Here is a 13944-nt window from a genome sequence, read left to right on the forward strand (position 1 = left end):
CTGATGGCATTTAGGGTTTTCTTGGGATTGATACTGAAGTAGTTTGCCATTTCCTTCTCCAGTTTATTTTGCAGATAAGGAAACTGAAGCAAACAAGGTTGACTTACCCTGGTTCAAACAGCTAGTAAGTGTCTAAGGGAATTTGAACTCAGGTCTTCCTAATTCTACTCTATCCATTGTGCCACCTAGCTGCCCTATTTATTTTTCTCTATTTCTTTTTTCTACTTTCTCTTAAAAAAAAAAGAGCTCAGAGATTGGCTTGTTTTAGGATTATTCTTATTGGTGATTCTTCACAAAATGTTCAAAAGGGAAACTGAAGCAGAGAGAAGCACAGTGACTTGGTCAGAGTGATGTAGTGTATAAGTGGTGAAATCAGTTAGAAATTAGAGGATTTAGACTACCAACTTAATCTGGGAATTCCATACTCTTCTCATTTTCCTGTGATGGTGATCAAGCCCCCCAAAGGCACTTCCCAGCCGGCTAGAAACCTTGAATTCAAAATTTTTCTGGACTCATTATCTGCTCTTTGGGGGAGACACCAAAGGATCGACATGGTCTTTCACCTGGTACCTTCTGCCTTGCCCTTCCAGAAAAGCTTTACCAGGCTCCCCTCAATTGTTCAGCTCAGGCAGGGACATGTTTCATTTTGGGTCCAGCAGGGGGAGCCCCATAACACTATTTTCCATAGTCTTGAAAAACTTGTGTTGCTATTCACCCATTTCTTGCCCTGGCCACTGCCCCTGCATGCACTCCACCCCCCCAGCTTCAAAATAAGGAACATCTCCCTGTATTCATCTTGACAGGCATCTTGGCGTAGCAGAATTAGTGACAAATATGGAATCAAAGCACATTCAAATCCCAATCCTGCCCCTTAATTCCTTTGTTGTTGTTGATGTTCCGACTCTTTGTGACCCCATTTGGGGTAGTTTGTTATTTCCTTCTATAGTTCATTTTACAGATGAAGAAACTGAGGCAAACTGGGTAAAGTGACTTGCCCAGGGTCACACAGCTAGTAAGCATCTGAAGCCAGATTTGAACTCACAAAGATGAGTCTTTCTGACTCCAAGTCTGGCAATCTATCCACTTACCACCCAGCTGCCTATGTGACCTCAAAAGCAAGTCACTTCCCTGCCTCCCCCAAGTGCTTCAGTTTTCTCATCTGTGAAACGAGGGGGTTGGACTGCATGGTCTCTAAGGCACCTTCCAGCATCACTTCATTTGCCTGAGTCTCAGTTTCCTATCTTCTCAAATGAGGAGGCTGGGTGAGGTGGCTTCTAAGGTCCTTTCCAGCTATATGCACCTATGATCCTCTGATGCTAAGATTTTAAGCCTCAGTTTCCTCATCTACAAGATGAGAGGGTTGGACTAGAGGGCCCCTGAGGTCTCTTTCAGCGCTGCATCTAGGAGCCCGGCAGTTTTCCTGTCTAGGCTTAGATCCATGATGCTTTTGTTGAGACAGTAAAGTCTAGTTCAGACTCTGACCCTTACTGGCTGTGTGACTAAGGGCAATCCTTCACCACTCTGAAACATAGCTCTCTAACCCCCCTCTAGAAAACGAGATACTAACACCTGCACTACGTGCCTCCTTTTGGAGGAAGTACCTTTGTGGCCAAGAGATGCGAATGGTTGATATGGACCTGCCTTTGAATTCCAGCTCTGCTCTTCCCTACCAGTATAACTGAGGACTTCATGACTTCATGAGGTTGGACTAGATGACTCTAGCATCGATTGCTTCCAGTTTTAAATCTCTGATCCTGAGTCTTGAACTAATATAGTAGGAAGTACTAGATTGACTGTTGACCTGGACAGTCTCCACCTAAAATTAATTGGAATTATTGGAATTAATTGTTACCAGTTGGAATTATTGGAATTAATGGTAACTGGGGGCAGCTAGGTGGCACAGTGGATAAGGCACTGGCCCTGCATTCAGGAGGATCTGAGTTTAAATCTGACCTCAGACACTTAACACTTGCTAGCTGTGTGACCCTGGGCAAGTCACATAACCCCAACTGCCTCACCAAAAAAAAAAGAGAGAGAGAGAGTACTGGAATTAATGGTAACTGCTGGCAAGGCAGTCACCCTGGCCCATGTATCTTGCTATGAGGTTATGCTCTTTGTCTACCTCAAAAATTCTCTCTCTCTCTGTTTATATATATATATATATATATATATATATATATATACACACACACACACACACACACACACACACACACTTGCAAACTCTGGCTGCTACCCCTGCATAAAAAAAGCCCCAATATGGTGGACAAAGGAACCCAACTGAGGATGTTTATTTTATTTATTTTTTTTTAGTGAGGCAATTAGGGTTAAGTGACTTGCCCAGGCTCACACAGCTCGTAAGTGTTAAGTGTCTGAGGCCAGATTTGAACTCAGGTCCTCCTGACTCCAGGGCCAGTGCTCTATCCACTGTACCACCTAGCTGCCCCAACTGGGGATGTTTACTTCTCACCCCTTTGGTCATGCTATTGGTTCCCCAACCCTAACCACTCCATTTCCCAATCCTAGCCATCGGGATCCCCTAAACCCTTCTCTAAAGAGGTTCTCTGATTATTCTGAGTCACTGGCTTTCTCTCATGACTGGGATGCCTTCCCTTCTCATCTCAGCCTCTTGGCTTCCCTCAAATCCCACCTTCTGCAAGAGGCCTTCCCTGCTTCCCACCCCCCCCCCCCGCCCCCAGCTTCTCTGGGATTACCTTCCATCTACTCTCTATATAGTTTGTATGTAGATAGTTGTTTGCATGTGATCTACCCCCATTAGACTCTGAACTCCTTGAGGTTGGGGACCAACCATTTGTCTTTCTTTGCATCCACAGAACTTTGCTCTGTTGTTGTCATTGCTGTTAACCCCAGTTTGGGATTTTCTTGGCAAAGATACTGGATGTGCCATTTCCTTCTCTAGCTCATTTGACAGATAAGGAACTGAGACAAAGAGGTTTAAGTGACTTGCCCAGGGTCACACAGGTAGGAAGTGTTCAAGGTGGGATTTGAACTCATGAAGATGAGTCTTCCTGACTCCAAGCCCAATTATCTATCCACTGCACCATTTAGCTGCCCTACCTGTAACATAGAAAGCATGAATAAATACTTGTTGGCTGACTTTGATCTCTTTCTCTTTGTCTCTGTCTTTCTCTGTCTGTTTCTCCCCACCTCCAGCATGTAGAATCATAGAATATTAGAGATGGGACTTTAGAGATGATCAAATCCAGCCCCATTTGACAGAGATACAAACTGAGGTCCAGAGAGGTTGTGACTGTACCAAGATCAAACAGCCTATACTGTTGCTCGATGCTTTCATCTTTGTATGATTTATTTCCTCCACTGGATTACAGATCCCTTGAGCTTTGACATTTGGGTCTTATACTTAATGCTACTCCCCATAATACGTAGCATGATGTTGAGTACAAATAGTCAGAGAAGAAAGTGTTTGGCTTGGAATCAGCAGACCCAGGTTAGAGAACCAGCTCTATCACTTAGCTCTGGGAATATGGGCAAATCTTATCATCTTTAGGCTTTGACTCAGAGTTGGGAGGCATTGCCTTTCATCCCAGCTCTGCTATTTCCCAGCTTCGTGGCCCCATAGGTCATTCCATCTCTCCCAGACTCAGAATCTTCATCAGTAAAATAGAGTTAATGACCACTTGTATTGATCTCACAGGTTTGTAGTCAGGAAACCATAAGATGCTGAAGACAAGGTACTTTTGTAAATAAGATGCGATAGAAAAATGAAGCATCGCTGATCTTTCAATAAGTAATTATGGGGTTGAGAGGCTGTACTGGAAAGAGAGGGTCTCAAAATCAAGAAAACATGGGTTCAAATCCTGATACATACTGGCTCTGTGACCCTGGGTTGAGAGTCTCAGTGGCTCAGGCAACTCTCTAAGATGGTGGAGGAATTCTCCTTACTGGGAGTCCCTATACCAATAACACACAAGTCTGATGGTAAAAATGAACAAAAAACTCCACATACCAAACTTCCTGAGAATGGTTAAGATTTTTATTGATGAGGGAATGGCCACATAGAAAAGACAATGAATCCATTGAAAGAATGATGGTATCATTTCTTTCAAAAATATAATCATATCTTTTATTTTTATATCACCTTCATTTTCCATCATTTCTTCTTCAACACTCCCCAACCCAGAGAAGAATCCCTTCTAACAAAGAATAAAGGGGGAGGAGGAGGCAGCAGGTCAGTGAAACTAACGCATGAATTGAGTCAGACTTAGCATTGCACCCCCACAGTCGCCCACCTCTACAAAGCATGGAGGGGGAACGGGTCACCAGATTGACCCACCCAGTACTGATGCTCTGCTGTTTCAGCCTCACAAAGGCCACAACAGTTGAACAAAGACAACGTGTGTCCTTTCCCCACAGAAGCCCTAGATCCCTGCCTTTGTCTACCTAGCATCACATCTCTTTAGAGCGTTTATGCATTTCAGAGGGAAGCACAAGGAATTGTCCCACTAATAACTAACACATTGTCCTAAAAGGGTATTTGTGAGCTTGTGTGCTAAGAATATGGATGCACTCAGCCCCCATCAGTCAGCCCTGTCCCCACCCCCAACCACCTCTCTTTCATCTGTCTTTTCCCAGATCATATTTATTACATATACACAAGTCAAGGAGAGTTGAATCTCTCCCGCTGGGGACAGAAGCAGGAAAAATCTTTTTTCATAACAAGCCCCAGAAACTGGAATTGTTTTCTGATGAGCAAATGGCAAATTCTATCAGAGATTAGCTAGTGGGGATGAGAGGGAAAGGGAGGGGGAGAGATCCTTAATAGCCTGAAGCAACCAGATTCATCTTCCAAGCTGCATTAGGAAGAAGGGGATACAGTATTAGATACTTGCTCGGTGGTCTAGTGTTTCCTATCTGCATAGGAAGAAGATTGTGGAATGAAAAGATGGTGACAGGAATAAGATTTAACTCTCCTTTCTCCCCCCTCCCAAAATTTCTGAATTAAATATGTGTAATTTAAGGAAAAACTAGAAATTCCAAATAAAAATAATAAGACCCTGCTAGCTACAGCTGTGGGCACTGGTGCAAAACGAATTCTCTCTCTCCCAAGCCTCCCCCTGGGATGATGCATTTGTTTAAAAAGCCCCCTCTCCCGTCCCTGCCTCTATTCCAGATGCCTACTATTAAATCCACTCTGCTTACCCCCAATACATACTCTTCTCTGGGGTAGAAACCATGGCTTTTAAACATTTGATCTTGACAGTAATTGGCTGAGCCTCCTGACCTGCTTTCTACATACCATGCCCTTTGAGTTGGAGTACAGAAGAAAATTCAGTGCCTCAAGTCAGACGACCTAGGTTCAAATCAACTCTTCCACTTACTACTTGGGCAAATCATTTAACTTTTCCTGGACCTCAGTTGCCTTATCTGTAAAATGAGGGAGGCTGGACTAGATGGCCAGTGGAGTTCTTTCAGGATCTAAATATATGGCTTTATGGCTTATATGACCTTTAAGGTTTCCCCAAACCCTGATCCGGAAGAGGGTCCATCTATACCCTGGCCTCTAACCGAGTGAAGTGGCTTCCCTCTTACAGGAGTTCTGGACCATTAAGGATGGAGTGTTAGGAACCCTGCCTCTGAGGGGAAAATACGGGGGGTGAGAAAATGTAGCGAAAATGTAGCACTTTGGGTCTAGAAATAGAGCACAATTAGACAAGTAACTATAGAGAACACCCACCACCTGACCATATACAAATCAATGCCTCTTTCTGAGGATCACAGGTGAACAAGGACCTGGATTTGCATTCCACACCGAAAAGCATGCTAGAACATCAGATTCAAAGAAGACAGAGACCGAGATCAAGAAACCGAGACTTGGAGAGACAGAAACAGAGGGAAACTGAGACAGAGACAAGAGAGACAGACAGACTGAGACAGAGACAGAGACAGAGGGACAGACAGAGACAAAGAGACACAGAGAGAGACAGAAAGACAGAGAGAGAGAGAGAGAGAGAGAGAGAGAATCTTACCCCTAAACCCCTAGTTAACAAGGCAAGACCAAAGAAATGAACAGTCAACAACAAAGCACAGACTGTGCTTTGTCTGTGGGTCTTTCCAGATCTGCCAACGGATTAATCCACCTTTGATTTAATTTTCCTTCTTTCTTTTCTTTAATATGACTATAATCCCCCTTTACCCAAGGAGTTGGGGGTAGCTGAGATGGAGAAAGAAAAAGATGGAGGAGGGAGAGAGAAGAGGGAGCAGGAGTGGGAGAGAGGGTAAGAGGAAGACAGTATGATAGAGTGAATAGAGAGCTGGTCTGGAAATCAAGAAAACCTGGGTTCAGGTCCTACCTCTGACCTATATCACCTACTTGTTCCTAGGGGAGTCATTCATCCTCTCACTGCCCTAGATAATTCCCTAAGACTTTAAGTTACAAAGATGTCAACAAACATTTATTAAGTCCCTACCGTGTACCAGGCATTGGGCTACAAGCTAAGGCTACAAAGAATGGCAAAAACACAATGCCTGCCCTCAAGGAGCTCACAGTCCAATGGAGGTGATGGCATGCCAATAACATGTGCATAGGATAAATTGGAAATAATCTCAGAGGGAAGGCTCCAGTCTTACTCCCCACCAAGGGGGATCCAGAAAGACTTCTTAGGAGGGGAACACTTTTAGAGGAGGCTTGAAATTAGCCTGGAAAGCCAGGAAGCACAGAGAGAGAGCACTACAAGCATTGTGGAGAGGCAGGGAAAAGCACAAAACTGGGAGATGGAGTGTCTTGTGTGAAGAACATCAAGACGCCTTGTGTCACTGGGTGGTAGCATATGTGGAAGGGAGTGAGGTATAAAAGGAATAAAAAGGAAAGAAGGGACCAGGCTGTGAGGGGCTTTTGGGGGGGGCAGGGCAATGAGGGTTAAGTGACTTGCCCAGGGTCACACAGCTAAGAAGTGTCAGGTGTCTGAGGCTGGATTTGAACTCAGGTCCTCCTGAATCCAGGGCCGGTGCTTTACCCACTGTACCACCTAGCTGCCTCCTATGAGGTGCCTTTAAAGCCAAACAGATGATTTTCTAGTTGATCCTGGAAGGAACCACTGGAGTTTAATGGATGTGTGTGTGTGTGTGTGTGTGTGTGTGTGTGTGTGTGACATGATGCTCTAGGAAGATCAGTTTGAGAGCTGAGTAGAGAATGTACTGAGGGGGAAGGAACTCAATAGAAAGTGACCAACCAGAAGACTATTTCAGTATTCCAGGTGTGAAGTGATGGGAGCTTGCTCCAGGGGGTGGAAGTGTCAGAGGAGCAAAGGGGGGGGCATATATAAGAGATACTGAAAAAATAAAATAAATAAAACTTGGCAGTAATTGGATATGGGAGTGAAAGAAAATGAGGAATCAAGGATGACATATGGGTTGTGAGCCTGAGTGCCTGGGAAGATAGTAGTACCCTTGAGAGAACAAGGATTGTAAAGTTAGAAAGAGAGAAGAGCTTGGGTGGGGGAGGAGGGGGAGATAACAAATTGAGTTTTGGACATGTTGAATTTTTTTTTGTTTTTGTGGGGCAATCGGGGTTAAGTGACTTGCCCAGGGTCACACAGCTAGTAATTGTTAAGTGTCAGGCCAGATTTGAACTCAGGTCCTCCTGAATTCAGGGCCGGTGCTTTATCCACTGTGCCACCTAGCTGCCCTTTGGACATGTTGAATTTAAAACATCCAAGATGCACAATAGGCAACTGGAGATTTGAGAGTGGAGGTTAGGGCTGGAGAAGATACTAACCTGTGAAGGTAGGAGTTTTACCCCTTTATAGCAATGAAATCACAGGGTCTAATCCCTTTCCCAGCATTATCTATTTCTCTATCTCTCTATCTCTCTATCTCTATCTATCTATCTATCTATCTTTCTATCCATCCATCTATCTATCTATCTATCTATCTATCTATCATCTATTTATCTATCATCTATCTATCTATCTTATCCATCTATCCACCATTTATTAGTCCATCAGTCTATCTACCCATCCATCCATCTATCCATCTATCCCTCTTTCTTTCTCTATCTCTAGGGGGCCATCTCCAGGGATCTTGATATCTATCTTGCCACTGAGCCCAGATGGCTCTGAAGGAGAGGGTGAGGCTGGTGACTTTGCACAGCCCTCCCTCACTTAAATCCAATTCAGTGCAAGTCATGACATCACCCTGATGTCACGGTCCTCTGGGAGAATGAAGGACCAACAACAACAACAATTCTATATCTATCTCTTTCTTTATCCATTCATTCATCATCTATCTCTGTCTTTATGTGTCTCTATCTCTTTATATGTCAATTCTAATGTACATGTATTATGTAAACACATACTCATATATGGCAGTGTAATTATAGTTCTGTTGATTTCACTCTGCATTCCCTTGTATGAGTTTATAAATCAAAGAACATTTATTAAACACTCACTTACAGGCACTGTGCTATAATCACTGGAAATGCAAAGACAAAAGTAAATCAGTCAGGGGCTAGGTGGTGCAGTGGATAAAGCACCGGCCCTGGATTCAGAAGAACCTGAGTTCAATTCCAACCTCAGACACTTGACACTTACTAGCTGTGTGACCTTGGGCAAATCACTTAACCCTTGTTGCCCGCCCCCCAAAAAGTAAATCAGTCTCCTCCCTCAAGGAGTTCACATGCTCAAAGGAAGGTCCTTCCATACTACCCTGTATGTTTCATATTTATCACTTTTAATGCTGGAATGTTCTGTTGCATTAAAATATGAAGGATCCATATTATTTTTTTTTTGGTGAGGCAATTGGGGTTAAGTGACTTGCCCAGGGTCACACAGGTAGTAAGTGTCAAGTGTCTGAGGTCAGATTTGAACTCAGGTCCTCCTGACTCCAGGGCCAGTGCTCTATCCACTGCGCCACCTAGCTGCCTCAGGATCCATAATTTCATCAGCATAAAGGATCTCCTTTTGTCAATGGGGGCAGCCCTGTGACACAGTGGACAGAGTATTAGGGCTGGAGTCAGGAAGACCTGAGTTCAAATCTGCCTTCGGACACTAGCTGTGTGACCTTGGCAAGTCTTTTAACCCCTGCCTCAGTTTCCTTATCTGTAAAAAAGGGATTTTAACAGCGCCTGATGCCCAGGGTTGTTGTGAGGATCAAAGCAGATATTTGTAAAGTGTTTAGCGCAGTGCCTGGCACATAGTAAATACTATATAAATCTTAGCTGTTGTTGTTGCTGTTACTGATTCCAACCTCTTCTTTGAAGTCCTGAGTAAGTCACTCCTAGAGCATTTCTTGAGGCTGAGAGAAGTTGGCAGGATTTGATCCTCAGTCTTCCTATCTACTCTACAAGCCCAGCATTCTATCTATTCAATACACCAAGGCTGCCTCTTTTCCATGAATATACCACAATTTATCTAGCATTCTTCTGTCGTTGAATTGGTTGCTTCCAATTATTTGTTACTGCGAACTGAACAGCTGTGAATCTTGTTGTGCAGATAGGGAACTTCCCCTCCCCACTTTTGTAATATTTTTAGGATAGGGTCACAGTAGCAAAATCATCAAGTTAAAAGGGCTGATCAGTCCCAAGACTCTTGTAGAATATTGCTGTGCTATGCTCCAAGGTGTTGGCACTAATATGCAGTTCCACCCATAGTGTACCAGTGCACCTGTTTGTTCATATGGTTCATAAATGGTTGGGGTTTTTTCAAATGACATGAGGATCCCTTAAACTCTTTCCTTTCGGGAAAGCTTCCGTGACATGCCTATAATCTCCCAAGAATGGCCCCTTCCAAATAGTCCTGCTGTCACACTGCAGCAAAATGTGCACAGAATTTGTGTGGCGTGCAGATGGTACTGTGGTACTCAGTGTGATCACCAACCAACAAAGCAGAGTTGAGTGACAATGTGGGCAAATACAGTCTGCCCTGTGCCAAGATGGAAGGCCTGACTAGGAGTTTCTTCCTAACAGAAGGGAGAAGAATATTGGTTTTATGTATAGCTTCCAGAGTGAACATACCCAGTATTTCCACCCAAACCCACCAGCTAAATGATATAGAGAGATATTAATACTGGCAGCACAGTGGATAGCGCGCTGGGCTTAGAATCAGGAAGATTCATCTTCCTGGTTCAAATCTGGCCTCAGATACTTACTAGCTGTGTGACCCTGGGCAAGTCACTTCACTCTGTTTACCTCAGTTTCCTCACCTGTAAGATGAGCTGGAGAAGGAAATGGCAAACCACTCCAGTATCTTTGAAAACCCCAAATGGGGTCATAGAGAGTTGGAAATGACTGAACAACAAGGATGTCATCCATTTGAGTGACTCCAAGAATGGAAACTCTTTCCACCCATGCAGACTGGCAATTCAATTCATCAGTAACTTAATAGTCTTCATTAAGTGCCTGGGGTAAACTGTTAGAGTTAGTTGATGTTGGTTAATTTTGCTAAACTGCATCCTCTCTCGCACCACCACCCCCAGCCTCTTTCTTTCTTTCTTTATTCTCTGATTCGCTCAGCTGAGGAAGAGGGAAGGCTATATTGAGAAATGGTGTTAATATAAAAACAAAAGATATCAATAATTTAAGGGGTATGACTGGGGACCTTAAGATCATACAGCCAATATGAATCAAAGGCAAAACTTGAACACAGGTCCTCCTGACTCCAAGGCTAGCCTTGTAGGATCACAGATTTAAAACCAGAAGAGACCTTAGACTCCATCTAGTCCAAGAATCATAGTATAAGATAGTATAAGATCCACTGAGTCAATTAATCAATTACCTCTTAATGTAAATAATGAAATGAGGTGAGAACAGCTGTCTTTAGACTAAGCACAAAAAGTTTACTTATAAGTTCTTGGATGAACTGGAGTGACACCACAGAGGATGTGTTAGGATTGGTTGAGGAAACTCAAATACTCCCTGCGGGTTTTGTATCAAATAGCAGACTAATTCAGACCCTAGATATTTTTTTGTGTGTGGTGCAGTGAGGGTTAAGTGACTTGCCAAGAGTCACACAGCTAGTGTCAAGTGTCTGAGGTCGGATTTGAACTCAGGTCCTCCTGAATGCAGGGTCAATGCTTTATCCACTGCGCCACCTAGTGGCCCCAGACCCAAGAGATTTAACTCAGCTTAGGATGGAAACTTTTCAGCCAAATCCCCAAGAAGGAATTGCTTCCAGAAGAGGTGAAGAGCTTGGCCTGGGTCTCAGCCTCCCCTCCCTGCCTCTAGTTTTGGGTGAAGGATGACTTTGTGAACTTCAAAGGATGGGAAGACTCAGACTCTTTCACTGTCGTCTTAATATTATCCTCAGGACACTGAGATTGGACTGGTCTTAATGAGGAAAGGCAGATCCAAAACTTTACAAGGATCCCTGTAGAAAATCTAAACCATACCTAAGACAAACATATGGGAGACTAAGCGGTGTTGTGACACATGTACTCTCTGAACTTGAACCTTGCCCTTGTTTGGCAGACTCTTGGCAGAGATGTTTTGTTCTAACTTTACTACTATCTAAATACTCATATCTGAAAGCTAATTAAGTCTGACAGACCAATCTATAATAAAGAAGAGAAGCTAAGTAGGGGAGGGAGCTTGTGAACTATAATCTGTCAGCTCTTCAGCATTCACACTAGAGCCCTGAGGGGGGCAATAGAATCTGAATTTTGTCCACTGGACTCAACCTGCCAATGTGAGCCTGAGTTGGAAGAACAGCCCCAGACTACAATAGGTCACAGATATGAAGCTGGAAGAGACTTCAGAAGCCCCCTTCCCCATTTTAAATTTGATATTCCAAGAAAGGAGCCTTTTCTGGGTCTACCACATTGGATCATGTAAAACACCTCTCTTTTGTACCTATGGGGAAAGCCAACTTTTAGGGTAAAAGGAATGATTGCTGGGAGGGAGGGAGCTGTCTCAGAGAACAATGTCTATGAAAGGGAAATTTTTGGCCTTAGCTAAGCTTGTTCTAAGATCACCCCCACTCACCCCCAAAAAAAGAAAAAGTGGAAGTGAGCTGACAATGTACTCACTGCTAGATAAACTTCTGATATACGTACTTTTATGAAAATAAGAAGGAAAAAATTTTAAGTGAAACTGAATGCTCTGTGATGAAAAACTAATCCTTGAAGATTAGTATTCTTTCTTCCCTTTATCACGAAGGTGAAAGAGAAGACTAGGGTGTTTAGAATGAAACATATCAAATATGGTGGATGAGTTGAGTTTTACCCAAAAGTTCTCTATAATAATCAGAATCATAATAATAAAAATGCACATAGTGCTTACTATGTATCATGCACTATGTTAAATGCTTTATAATTATTATCTCACAACAGCCCTCGGAGGTAGGTGCTATTATTATCTTCATTTTACAGATGAGGAAACTGAGGCTGAGAGGTTAAGTAATTTATCCATGGTCACATACCTAGTAAATGTCAGAGATCAGTTTTGAACTCAGGTCTTCCTGACTCCAGGCCCTGGGCTCTTTAGCCACTGTATCCCCTAGCTGCCCCATCTCTCTCTTTTTTCTTCCCTCCTTAAAAAAAAAAAAGTTGTTACAAAAGATGGCTTATCATCTCCCAAATTATAATGGTCAAAGGCTATGGAAGGCAGTTTTCAAAAGAAGAAATCAAAGCTAACAATCGTCACATGAAAAAAAAATGCTCTAAGTCACTATTTATCAGAGAAATGCAAATTAAAACAGATCTGAGGTACCACCTCACACCTATCAGATTGGCTAATATAACAGAAAAGGAAAATGACAAATGCTAGAGGGGATAAGGGGAAATAGGCACACTAATGCATTGTTGATGGAGTAGTGAATTGGTCTGGTCATTCTGGATAATAATTTGGAACTATGCCCAAAGGGTTATAAAACTGTGTGTACTCTTTGACCCAGCAATAATGCCACACTCTCTGACCTAGTATTAATATAATGTTGATGTTCAGCTGTGTCCAATTCTCCATGACCCCATTTGGAGTTTTCTTGGCAAAGATACTGGAGTGTTTTGCCATTTCCTTCTCTAGCTCATCTTACAGATGAGGAAACTGAAGCAAAAAGGGTTAAGTGACTTGCCCAGGGTCACACAATTAGTAAGTGTCTGATGCTAGCTTTAAACTCAGCAGGATGAGTCTTCCTGACTCCAGGCCTAGTTCTCTATCCACTGTGCCCCCTAGCCTTTTTGACCAAGCAATAATACTACTAGGTCTGTAACAGCTCTTTTTGTGGTGGTAAAGAATTGGAAATTATGGGGATATTCATCAATTGGGGATTAGCTAAACAAATTATGGTATATGATTGTGATGGAATACTATTGTTCTATAAGAAATGACAGCTAGGTGGCACAGTGGACAGAGTGCCGGGCCTGGAATCATCTTTCTGAGCCCCTCAGATACTTCCTGGCTGTGTTACTCTGGACAAGTCACTTAACCCCATTTACCTGTTTCTTCATCTCTAAAATGAGCTGGAGAAGGAAGTGGCAAGTCACTCCAGTATCTCTGCCAAGAAAACTCCAAATGGGGCCATGAAGAGTTTGACAAGACTGCAACAACTGAACAACAATAATATATAAGAAATGACAAGCAGGATGGCTTTAGAAAAACCTGGATTGGAACCCAAAACTATAAATAAAAAATATTTATTACTTTAAAAAATACTGGGAAGACTTATATGAACTGATTCAAAGTGAAGTGAGTAGAACCAGGAGAACATTGTATATCATGACAGCAATATTGTACAATGATTGACTGTGAAAGACTTAGCTACTCAAATCAATACAATGATCCAACACAATCAGAAAGGACTCAGAGCTGATGAACTCTGAATGCAGATTGAAGCAAATGTTTTTCATTTTATTTTTCTTGCTTTTTATTGGTTTGGTTTGTTGTAGCATGGCTAAGATGGAAATATGATTTGTATGACTTTACATGTAAAATTGATATATTACTTGCCTTCTCAATGGGTGGGGGAGGAGAAG

Source organism: Dromiciops gliroides, chromosome 4, assembly GCF_019393635.1.
Source record: "Dromiciops gliroides isolate mDroGli1 chromosome 4, mDroGli1.pri, whole genome shotgun sequence".
Lineage (NCBI taxonomy): Eukaryota > Metazoa > Chordata > Mammalia > Microbiotheria > Microbiotheriidae > Dromiciops > Dromiciops gliroides.